Source organism: Rousettus aegyptiacus, unplaced genomic scaffold (assembly GCF_014176215.1).
Source record: "Rousettus aegyptiacus isolate mRouAeg1 unplaced genomic scaffold, mRouAeg1.p scaffold_m13_p_3, whole genome shotgun sequence".
Lineage (NCBI taxonomy): Eukaryota > Metazoa > Chordata > Mammalia > Chiroptera > Pteropodidae > Rousettus > Rousettus aegyptiacus.
This window is the reverse complement of record NW_023416306.1, coordinates 135,788,581-135,801,202: the sequence shown is the minus strand read 5'-3', so window position 1 is coordinate 135,801,202 and position 12,622 is coordinate 135,788,581. Positions and strand designations below refer to the sequence as shown.

The 12,622-nt window shown below is 40.4% G+C and overlaps 1 long non-coding RNA gene across 5 annotated transcripts in view; it reads right to left on the bottom strand.

The window, feature by feature from the left end:
- Window positions 1-12,227, bottom strand: part of LOC107511432 — a 33,547-nt gene extending 21,320 nt beyond the window's left edge. For 2 of the 5 annotated variants that reach the window (XR_004949948.1, XR_004949951.1), the window contains exons 1-3: window positions 6,622-12,227; window positions 4,040-4,327; window positions 3,719-3,797 (exon numbers count right to left, since the gene is read on the bottom strand). This is a non-coding gene — a long non-coding RNA (uncharacterized LOC107511432). Of the gene's footprint in view, window positions 1-3,718; window positions 3,798-4,039; window positions 4,328-4,439; window positions 6,441-6,621 lie in introns of those variants that run through there. The other 3 variants (XR_004949949.1, XR_001597082.2, XR_004949950.1) reach the window with 3 other exon arrangements.
- Window positions 12,228-12,622: the final 395 nt, after the last annotated feature.

Sequence of the window (12,622 nt, the reverse complement as noted above, 5' to 3'; positions counted from 1 at the left end):
TTGTGTAAGGGAGATCCCAATCACTAAAGAGCTCCTTCTGAAATATTTTGTTTCTTCTGAAACTTGATGGAAGTTCAAAAGAAATGTTCAGCAGTTAGTAGAATCTATTTTAACATCATATATATACTTCTAATCAAATTCCAGAAAAGAGATGTTTCCAGTAAGATTACTGAAGGACAAAGTCACCAACTGCTTTGAAAAGCTGCAGAATCTAAATCTTGCTCCCCCCACCCCGCCACCCCCATCTCGATGCTTTCCTTTTAATATGGAACACTTTATATGGCCCCTAATTTGTAAATTGACTATTCTTCGAAAATTTATTTTCAAGCCAATAATTCAGAAACTTCAGCGATGTGGCTTGGCTCCTAGTCCACTCGGCAAATACTTACGTTTCCTCTGAATCACAGACATGGCATCTCTTATGAAACTTTAAGGAACCAAGAGTTCACTGACTCCCTACTTATAATGTGCTTTCTATAACAACCATCGCAGTGGATGGTTTGCCTGTTTACAAGTTCCTTTAGGGCAGAAGCTATGTTTTAATTACCTTTGTATCTTCAGCACCTAGCACCATGCCAAGCTGACAGATGGTTGACATTCAATCAATATATACATTAAGTGAATGAATGAATGAAAGAACAGAATTCTGAGCTCTCTTCCAGTTTTGTCAGTGGAAGAAGAAATTCTCTCCACTTTCTTAAATAGGTAATTAGAAGGCTGCTTGGGACATGTAGTAGGGGTATGCGGCGGTGTGTAGGTTGGAGAGATAAGACACCTGAGGCTGTTATGGGAGACATGATGGCAGTTGGGATAAGCCCGAGCCCAGGGGATGTGGAGAAGGATGCAAGACACATAAGAACAGAAATGTATAAAGGAATTTATAAGCTCATGGGGTATAAATTGGCATGATAAACACTGCTGGTTGTCTGCCTAAATCCCTTCCTTCCTCGGGAAAGCACAGATTTGGTCCCCATGGCCATGTGCTGTAGAAAGGGCACCCTGGGTTAAGCCCTGAGGGAGTGGTCTTGATTCAATTCTAGCCAATGAGACATGAGAAGTAATTTGCTGGGATTGAGGGAGGGGAGCATAGTTCTAGGAGAAATTCTTTTGTTATTAAGGGGAAATAAGCAAGAAGGAACCATCCTTCTCCTCTCGCTCTGGAAATCTTGATGCTTAGAAGTGCCTGGGCAGTCTTGGGACCATAAAGGGAGGAGCTAACACATAGAGGATTGCAGAAGAGAATGCAGGACAGAATCTGGGTCTTCTACGATGTCACTGAGCCCCTGGATTAACCCCACCTCTGGTCTTGTTAAATGGAAACATAAATCTCGCTTTGTTTTAGCTCCTTGGATTAGAGTTTCTGTGACTCGAAGTCAGTAGTGGTTATGGTTATGCAAAGATCTAACCTTCCCTCTTCTAGTCATTCATCAAATTTATGAAGATCCAGGCTTCATATATGTAGAACAAACTAGACCTGTAAATTCCCCAAATGTGGATTATTTGCTTCTTGGAATGAGCGTCTATAATAAATAAAAATTTTTAGCATATGCTCATTACAAGTATACCAGTAAATTGTATGGTTCACATACTGGCAGACATCTCACCTAAGCCACCGTGCTATCCAAGCTTGGAAAGTCTATATCGTACGCGGATTCTACTCAAAGAGGTAGCTGGAACATGGGACTCAGTGTGAAGCTTGACTTTGGATTACAAGCTATTTCATTTGTAACACAAATATTTGTTTCTAGCTAGAGTAGAAGTCCCATGTTAATTAGATAGAAATGCTGACTTGGTTTACAGAATGTAGACAAGAAACACTCCTCATTCCTGACTGTAAACAGGGTGAGAAAGGCGGGAGTGACAGGATCCATACCCAAGTAGCCTGCTTCTCTTATGCAACCTTAAGGAATCACAGAAGATAGTGACACCAAATACACTTCACCCTTCTATTTGGCAGCTGATAGCCTTTCACCACTGCTGTTTTCCCCTCATTAATTTTAACTGTTATTTACAAGACTTAAAAATTGATTAACTTGTTTTTATTCCCTTTCCGCCCGTTGTTGTGGCCACTCTCCCTTCTCCCATTAGAGTAGAAAATAGGTTTTGTGCTTCCTTGTCTCCAAGGAGGTTTGTGGCAGAGCAGAAAGCACAGGTTGCCTGTGAGATCTTTTCCTACTTGATTTTTGTTTTCAGGAGCGGAAGCCATTAATTTATTGGGGAGGGGTGGACAGGGATTGTAAGGGAAAAAAGAAGGTTCATCAGACTAAAAGATTCCTGGAGATAGGAGGAAGGGATAGTGGTCTATGGGTTCTTCAAGCATTAGGGACCAGAGCCATCTCCATTACAGTGCCTTCAAGAGGTGACCAAATCTTCAAAGGTTTATTTTTGTGGTATACTTAGTGAGATAAGACTCAATGCAGCAGCCTTGTCAAAGATCCCCATGTGTAAAGTGCCAAAGGGAAAAAACAGAGCCAACGGGTTTGAAGGGTCTGTGCTGGGCAGGACGATGGGTGTCCAATGACTGGTGACCAGAGGACCTCCCCCATATCTTGGTGTTATGAGACCCTGAGCTTCCAAATGACTTTTGGGGTGAAGGGCTTTGAGGCCAGTCAGGTATGCCTGAGAATACATTTCTTTCTTGTTATGTAGGAAAAGATGAAGCTGAAATTAAGTAGATATAAGTATATTTTTTTTAAAAAACAAACAAACTCAGTATCTCTTGCCATCTAGACCTGTTGCCCGGGATTTATACCTGCAAATATTGACTAATTAGAGCTCATACTCAATGAAATTCCTCTACATTGTTGGTTGTGTCCACTTTGAGAACATGCCAGAAACCCTTGACTCTAGATTTGTCTTAAACTCTCTGAGTATAGCTGCCCTCCTGTGGAGGGGCACCCCGAGCTTGCTTCCAGACCTTTCTAAATAGAGACCAACCAGCAAACACCTCTTTAGGTTAGAGAATAGGAACGTCAGGTGGCCCAATCTAATTCTGGGTTGCAAGCAACAAAAGCCAACCCCAACTAATTTTTATCTAAGCTGGAATGTATTGGAAGGATATTGAACGGTTCGCAGGGATGGATGGGAGAGCTGGAGAACAAAGCTCGGGAAATGGGCCGGAAATCAAGAGAGAATGAGCAGTAAGGATCACAGTCAAGGTCATGCCACAGGACAACCTGCCCCTGCTAGTAGCCCACTGTTGCCCAGAGAATGACACCACCAACACAAGTGGCTTCTGAACTAGCCTTGAAACTTTGCTTCATTCCCTTGATATTCGAAGTCCTAGGGAAGAGAGAAGGAGCCTGGGTCCTGCGCCTTTCGCTGGATGTCTGGGGTAGGAAGAGGGGAACCACCCTTCATACAGCGTAGAGCGCTGCGCCTCCCCAATACCGCAGATGAAACGGGATGCTGAACAGAACACAAGCAGACTAGACAAATGTCCTCTGCACCTCCAAACACTTAGAGAGAATAAAGGGGTGTTAAAATTCTGAAAACTCCAGCTTTAAATTAACTACCTTGGAAATGTATTCATTCACTTTATCTTCTGGCAGCAAGCCCTGTAAAAGCTTTATGCAGGCTCATAATTTCACTCCCAGATCAATTTGTAAGCCATGACCCTGATTCCTACTGTGTACTTTGCCCTGCTCGTTGGCCCTGGAATTCTGTTGATTTTAGATAACTGCGGCGATTTCCTGGGCTCAGGGACTGAAACACTTACTGGGCACCTAAGTACAGGACGACCTCTTCATTTCTCGCCTCTCACTGCTACTCTGAAGCACGTGGGTTCTGTTGACTTCCTGGTAAAGTGAAGAGGGAAGATAAACTAAGGACCATAGATTTAGAAGGCTATTTTTGTCTCCTCGTTTATAGGCAGAACTAAATTCTTAGAAAAATTGGAATATGGCTTGTTTTTTAAGCTCTTCAGAAGCTAGAAAACACTATCCTTGATATATCCAACAGTAAATAAGACACAAGGTGTGTTTGAAAATTCAGTAGAAAACAAAGAACGCTTGATAAAAAGAGGAAAAAAGATACTCACAGACTGTCTCCAAGCCCAGTCATGTGCACAGGAGGAAGACATCCAAGGGATCATGACAACAGCCAGGGACAAATCATTCCCACATCTGTGATTGTTCCTTGCTCCTTCTCCAGCACTGAGCGATGGACGTGGTGATCAGACAGATCACCAGCCTTCTGAGGGAGGAAAGGAGTCTTCTCTTTCATCTGGCAGCACTGGAGGAAAAAGCTTCAGGATATGTATCTGACTAAAGAATCTCCTTTTTTCCAGAGGTTCATCAGGATCCAGCGCATGACAGAGATATAAGCTCTGGAAAGGGAAAAACTAGGTGAAGTCTAAGGTCGCTGACAGCTGCGCAACAGTGAGAGCTCCCAAGTCTTAGAAAATATTTATAAATTACCGATGCTTAATAAATGCTTACTGATTTTCTTTTAAGGTTGAGAAGTTTTACATAAAGGCGAATCTTTACAATCCTTCTTGTTCTATTTTTCCTTAACTTTTTCCCTTTGCTCACTCTATGTTTAAGGGTTTTGTGTTGCTAGTTTGTCTAAAGGAAGAGCAAAGTCTCCCCAAGGCCGTCCACTGTCCCCAACCTGTGTGTAACTGAATGTGCCAATTAGCAGGACCTTGAAAGCCTCAGGACCAGTGGCCTCAAAACTGGCCATCAGCCAAGAATGAACAGGTTCCGGCTGGCCATGCCTGAGGTTTGAAAGCTACTTTGTACCCAGCCCTGAGGTGCAGTGTGAAGACGGGACAAGAACGGGCAAGCTTCTGCTGAGTTCTGTGGTGCCTGGGGCAAGCCTGCTCTGTGCCTACTCCAAAGAAGTCCCAAAGCAAATTTGAAAAGTCTAAGGGTTCCACTGAAATGCAGAAGTCTTTATCTCCGCCTCTTGATCCTCCTCTCATGGCTGATCACTCTACTAAAGAAAGAGTTTCTGCTTCATGTAGCAGCAAGAATGTTAAAAACAGAGGAGGAAACTGAAACTTCATATTTGTCTCATTTTTCACCAGAAGTGAAGCTAAAGTATATAGTATTTATAAGTATTATATGAAATATAAATAAACTATGTAATATTGAAGTTCCTCACATTTTCCTAACTGTGATTGACAAGAACTGAAGGTCATGGAATGACCCACCTTTGTTTGTTTCTGTTTCTTAGCTATCACATGCATCCCATAATAAAAGCCTTTCTAGCCTATTATTACTTCAGGAACACTAACATTTCTAAAGAAACCTCCCAACCCCAAGGAGTTTTTCCTCTATCTCCAAAGAAGATATAATATTCTCAAAGAGTGAGTCAATTTATCAGGTTAGTTAAGGCATAAATTACTCAGCTATCAATCTTTCCCATCTATCAGCTCTGCGTAGATTTGCTACACTAGATCAAGTTGCACATCTGAAGGCAAGTCTTTAGCTGGTCAGAAATTCCCAGGGTGAGTTTTATAAGCAGTGGTGGAGACCCTCATACTTCCATGGTTTTTGGCATAAGTTGTTGGCTCGTGACCATGATGTTTTAGAGTTCAGAAGGAAGTGAAAAATGACTTAGGTTCCAAAATGAAAACGTAATCTACGAGTTTCACAAAGTCCAGGTGTATCGTATATTTTAATTTATAAAGATGCTCCCCGACTCTACCAGTGCTCCTTTGGTGTCCAGCAGATGATGCAGCCTCTTGTTTCATTGGGAAGGAAAAGGGCACCAGGACTGACAGTTCTCTCAGTTTCTTTCCTTTCTAACCCTATAGTTTCACTCAACTCCATTCTTCCAGCTGAAGGAATATGTACCCTCCTCCAAGACTCACCATGGTGCTTCTGATATTGTCCTCTTCATCTTGAAACCTCAAGCCATCAGCAGGCCCCATTCCCTTCTTTCCTCAATTTCTCCCTAGCCGCCAATGCCCCCTTTTCCTCTTCTGCTTAAGAAACATAGTCAACACTCTCCATCCTAAAAGAAACTCTCAGTTCTACATTTTACCTTCTCACTTACCAATCTCCTAGAATGCACTGTCCTCCTCTCTCTGCCCTAGTCATTCATATTTCACCTGGCTACCCTTAATGTTAACCTTTTTTTCACCTTATGCTTTCTACTTGGGGTGTTTACATCTATTCTTATGGTTTCACATTTTACTTATGACCTGATAATTATAAAGATCTATCTTTAGCCCCAAATTTTCTTCGGCATTCCAAATCATTTCTAAGTACATATTGGCCACATCCACCGAGGTGTACCAGAGTTACCTAAATAAACAAGTCTAAATCCAAACTCAACCACTGGCTCTTCCCTTCTCAAACCCCCAGAAAATGTCTGTATTTTATCAACCTAAGAGTTATTTTCAAGGATCAGAAATTGTATATACAAGAAAAGATCATATTTACTTTAAATAACCCCAAGGATAAAGAGAAATATGGGGAAATTCCATGATATCCAAAAAACAAACAAGCAAAAATACCAAAGAATAATCTAAAAGATTATTAAGTAGAGAAACCCCAAAGGAGTGTAGAAAAATATATTAAAATAGTAAATTAAAGTAGTATCTTAGAGACAACTGGTGAAGATCAGACACGTCTAATAATTAAGAAGTCATTGTTATTTGCTTAGTCCTACCATTTCCAATTGAAAAGATCGAAGGACACCATCACCTGGAATACTGTGTTACTGTTGGCAAAGTGGATTTGCCTGTTGGATCTGCCCAATAGAGCAGGAGTGTTTGCTTCTAGAAGAAGAGCAAATGTGATTTGCAGCTTTCCACGCTCACTTATGGTAAGAGCAGACACCGCAGTAAGCACACCCTAGAAGTACAAAAGGAAAAAGCCAGGAGAAGATGAATGTCAAAAATCTTCACTTACTCCATGTGCTAAACAAAATGATACACTTCACAAATTAAAGTCACTTTCTATAAGTGACTCCCAAGATATAAGAGAAATGGATTTAATCAATGTTCATCTGTTTCCAGTTCTAATGTGTATATTATTCACTGACCTTTGGCAAATGACTTAAATTTTCTGAGATGGTTTCCAGATCTAAAAAAAAGACTGTCTCACAGTTAAAAATCACTTGACAAAATCAAATTCAAGCTCAAGAGAGATAGTTAAGTGTTGGAAATTCCCAGTCCTGCCAATTGATTTGTAGAACGTTCAAATATAACTTTCCAGTTGCCAAAAAATGGAATAATGTTAGCTTACATTTCTAGGAAATGTCAGATGAGGCAATTTGGAAAATCCACCTGCTGTGCCTGAGCCTGAATCTAAAACAGCAAACGGTCCATTTTTCTCTAGAAGTTGAGTTCTACTGAATTAATCCTGTTACAAGACGAAAGCCTGAAAGTAAACATGATGAATCACTCCTCCTGCCACGCCTGCCCGCCACGGTGCTAGCAGCAGTTCCCTGCTTTCTTTCCAGCACAGCTCTAGTGAGGAGCCAAGCAACTGAAGCAAAGTGTGATCAGCAGATGCTCGTTTCCATAACTGGCATTTTTCCAGTAGCCAACCCCAAATTTAATTAGCCACTTATCTGAAGCTGAAAAGGATTTCTAAAACATTCTAGTAATCCGTGCTCATTCTTTCCACTGGTCCATGTCCCAGACCCACGTGCCTCCTTACACGGAAGTCTTTGATGTGTGCATATCAAGCACAGGATGTGTGCTAACTCTTACTGTAAATAAACAATTTTCTAAAAATATTCATGAGATTTTTCTACTAGGGATAAAGAGTAATATTCCATTGAACTGGAGACTGCATATGGTACATGAGAACACTGGGCAAGAAGCTGCACGTGTAACTCGGCACTAGCAGGTCTGTGTTTTCCCTGGGTTCCCTCACAACGTTTCTGCTGTGAACTACCCAGCACTGGGCTCCAACCTGCAGCCCGATCCCGGGTCCCAGCGGCTGCATTCATTTAATACTGCTTGAGCACACCCTCACTCCACTCTTTGCTCTACCACTTTGTATTCAATGAATTCTGTTGTAGCTCCAAATTCCTTGAAACAAAGGAATTGCCTACACTCAGTCTTCCTGAGGACTATCTGCTATAAGATGAGGTTTTCAGAAACTCATGTGATCACATGACTCCACAATCACTTCAGGGGGCTCTGCTTGGCTCAGGGGGCTGGTGTCAAGCTGAAAGTATGCCCATGGAGTATTGGCAGATGGTGTGGGAGGTTAGGCAGAGCACAACCTTCTGTGGCTATGCTCCTCTTGCCTGCCCAGCATCCTTTACCATGTCTGCCGGGAACAAAACTCCACTTGGTGGTGGTGAACCCACCCACGTGGTTCAGTCAGCTGACCCTCCCCCAGCACACCCCAATTCTTCCAAGGTCACAGTGACTGGGAGAAAGTTAGACCTAAGATCCAGGTCAGGCCAGAGACCTCCTTGAAATCTGGTTGCTCAGAAAAGGTTTTTTCCCTGGTCACTGAACTTAAAAAAAAAAAAAAAAAAAAAAAAAAAGTAAGTCTTGCTCACCACTTGGAAAGAATCTGTTTACCAGGTGGAGGTGGGGGCCTTCGCAGGCCACGCCATTTGAGCCCTGGATCTAGCCCTGCCTGGAGCCAAGATTCGCATGGACTTCACCTCCATGAATTAATCAAGTACCACTTTTATTTAAGCTACATAGGCTGTAATTCTTTGAAAGTTTCTCTACTGATAAACACCTAACCTCATCCTCTCTCTAATTTCTGCTTAACTTATTTAGATGATTATCTTCCTTCTTTTTGTGGTCTGTCTAAAATTCTCCATATCATCCTTCCAGCCCTTTAAACTCGGGTCAAAATCTGACTCTTGCAGGGACCCTTCCTATATTAACCCATGCCTTCCAAAGCCTTAGAGTCTTCAATGTATACATACACTGGTACATTCCATCCCATAATCATATTCTAAGTGCTATTCCATAAGACTCATCCTTGCTATAACACTGTTCTTTAACCAAGCGGTTTTAATTGCTGAAAAGAAGAAGATTCTCATTTTAAAGTGTCCTACCTATTAAAAATGGACTCCCGTGATGAAATATAGTAAAGATGCAAGGTGTGTGTTTGTGTTTTTAAATAAATGCTAATATTTGAAAGCTCATTGTATGTCAGACAGTATGCTGACACACTACATGCATTTTTTTTCCCATTAATCTTTACAACAACCTAGGTGGTAGGTACTTTTATCTTCCATTTTAAAGAGGAAGTATTAAGATTTCGAGAGGTGAAATAAACTGCTCAGGGTCACAAAATTGGTAAGCTGAAGTTGATGGACTGATACTCACACTCACCCCACACTAGGCATTTGCCTTCTTGGAATGCCCCAATGAAACTTCTTTTGGAATTACACTGTACAAGTAACTCAGTACTAGCGGGTCAGCATTTTACCTGGGTTAACTCACAACTATTCTACTGTGACCTATCCAGCAATGAGCTCCCTCTAGCCTGCAGATGGATTCCAGGTGGTCCCAGTGGTTGCATTCATGTAATATTGCCTAAGCAGCATTTAACTATTCATTTTATTAATAGTGTTATATCCATTTTTAGACTTAAATGAACTATGTTTGTGTCAACAGAAGAACATCCAAACCTGTAGAAAATTTTTATAAAAATTTATTTGAGTCAAACAGAAGATTTGCCTGGAAGCAACAGACTTACGAGAAAAGCAAAGATAAACCTTTTACTAAAGAAGTTATATAGCTGGGGAGTGACTACCCAACATGACCTGCCCAGTTAGGAATTTATGATCAGATCACCCTGTGAGATTACTTTCTGTAGAACCCCCTTTTCATCCACATTTGGTTATTTCTTTTCCTGGTCTACAGCAATTCTAAAGGAATAAAAACTTAGAAGTGACCGTGAGGTACAAGTTGATTTCAGATAACATTGATAGATGACTGGTAGAGTTAGAAAAAGCTTGAAAAACTATTAAAGAAAAACAGAAACTCTAAATGTGCCTAGGGTCCACCCTTCCCATGGCTCTTCATTGCCCGATTCAGACAGCCCTCAGAACTAGGAGCCTTCTTTTTGTGAAGGACAGCATCATCACCTGAAGTGGGTCCTCCAGGGTACTGGGGACAGCATGTAGCCCTGTAGAGTTTGCAAACAGGTAAATCTACTAAAAAGCTTACATGGAGATTAAGTAGGTATTATTTTTATGAATATACAATCATCGAATTGTCTTGACAAATATCTAAATTCATCTTAGTACTTCCCTAGATGGTAGTTTTGAGGCCAGAAATCACATCTAATAAATCTAACTTCATAATGTGTCACATTAGCACTTGATGCTCAAATGTCTTTATTACACAGATAATTCTAAACATTGTCAATTTGTAAATGTTTTTAGATACCATTCCAGAGAAATAATTTCCTGAAACTTCAATGTTTTACTCGGAGAAGGACACCTCAATTTCTTTATCAGCACCCCATACTTTTATTTACCCACAAATCCAAGTAGACTAGAATGTGAATATGAAGAGTGAGGAAAGCATTTTGGAAGCAGACACACTAACAGGGGCAAATGATGAGAAAAAGTGCAGGAGAGAGAAAATTTATATCAAAAGTAAGTATAACAACAACAAAAAAAAACAGCTAAAAGTTGAAAATGGGTATCTCAGGAGAGAAGAAATCTCCTCACATACACCTTCACCCCCATTTCTATTCCACAACGTGAAAGAGTGATTTATTTATTTATTTATTTATTTTATTATTTTATATCAAACTTTGTAGAATTCTGGTAGTCAGCCTCCGAGGTGACCTTGATGATTCTTGGCTGGTGGTACTCACACTTGAAGTCCCACAATGAAGAGGTCTGACTTGTGTAACCGATGGGATATTGTGGAAATGATGGAACGTGACTTCTTGGGTTAGGTCATAAAAGACATTGCAGCTCGTTTCTGTCTCTTGGAACAGTTGATCTGAGGGAGACCAGTCATCATGCTGTGAAGACACACAAGCACCCCTAAGGAGAGGCTCACATAGTGACAAACTGAGGCCTCCTGCCAACTCCAGCACCAACTTGCCAACCATGAGAATGATGCATTTTGAAAGTGGATCCTTCAGCTCCACTCAAGCCTGCAGATATCCGTAGCCCCAGCCAACATCTCGATTGCAGCCTCATAAAAGACCCTGAAAGACCCCAGAACCACTCAGCTAAGCTTGTCCCAAATTCTTGGCTCACAGACTATAAGATAATAAATGTTTATTATTGTTTTAAGCCATTAAATTTGTTATGGGCAATTATGCAGAAATAGATAACTAACACAAAAACTATTTTAACTCTGTACTATGTGCTCATGTAACTTCGATTTAAAAAATTCAAATCTGTTGTATGACAATATTTTCACATATTTTCTGGGATCCCTAACCAATATAAAAATCGAGATTATGGACAAAATGATGGGCTGTCAGGCCAGCTTCTATACACAAGAACCAAACCTCTTTAGACCTTGTTCTGACACATCAATACTTAAATCTCAAGAGAGCAATGAAATGAGGACCCTTTCATTCAGTCCTTCAGTTCTATATGTAATATTTTCGTTTAGCTTCAGTCTAGCCGAGAATGCATCTGCAAAAGAGTGTGAGTGTGTGTTGGGGCGGGGGGGATGGGGGAGACACATACATCCATGATGAGAGGGAAAAGATCTGAGTTTAAAAAATAAAGTAATAAGTTAATTAAAGAAAGCTAAAACATAGGTAAAAAAAAAATAGAAGGGCAGTTCACATTATTGCTTACTTCCTTCACATCTTTTCGCCTACCCAGCCTTGCTCATTTTATACAGCACTAGGAGTTGTTGACAGTGGCAAAGGATGAATCAGTGTTCAAGCCTAGCTTTGCTTGATACTCCTAGCAAAAGCTTTCCTCGACTACAATTTTTCTTTTAAGATTCATTCTTGAAGGTACAAAAATGAGTAATAAAAATGAATGTGTTTATAAATACGTGTAAAGTGCACTTAACTAAAATACTTAACAGGCATTTTTTCAGTACTTCCTGTGTACGCCACAGCAGAGCAGCTGTTTCCGGGAATCCTGAAGAAGATAGTTTCTACCCTTAGAGTCTAAATCTTACTTTACACCACTACTCAGCTAACATCAAAACTCATTTGTCTTTTAGTGAGCAAGTGGTTATGTTGATTTTATCATTTGATATAATAGATTTTCTAAAAATTTAGTCTTCATTATCCTGTAATTCAGAGACCTTGAATAGAATCTATCATCTATCTATCTATCATCTGTCTGTCTGTCTGTCTTTCTATCCTCTCTTTCATATATATATATATATATATATATATATATATATATATATATATATATATATAAATTCTTGTTTTCACCTTATTGCTGGAGACAGGAAATACCAAGCTGGCTTAAAACAGAATCAGGTCAGATGTTTCCATCGTTGGTTAATAGTGAGAAAAAACACTATTAGTTGAGGGCTTTTTTGTACCTCGCATTTTACATAGATTATCTTTAATCCTTACAGCCACCTCAGAAGGTAATATTAAGCCCATTTTCCAGATAGGAAAAATGTGGTTCGAAGGGGTTAAGTAACTTGCCTAAAATTACTCCCCTCGTTGGTCCTGAAGCCTAGATTGGAAGCTCCATCTGTAACTCCACAGCCTTTGTCCTTTTCATAGCAACA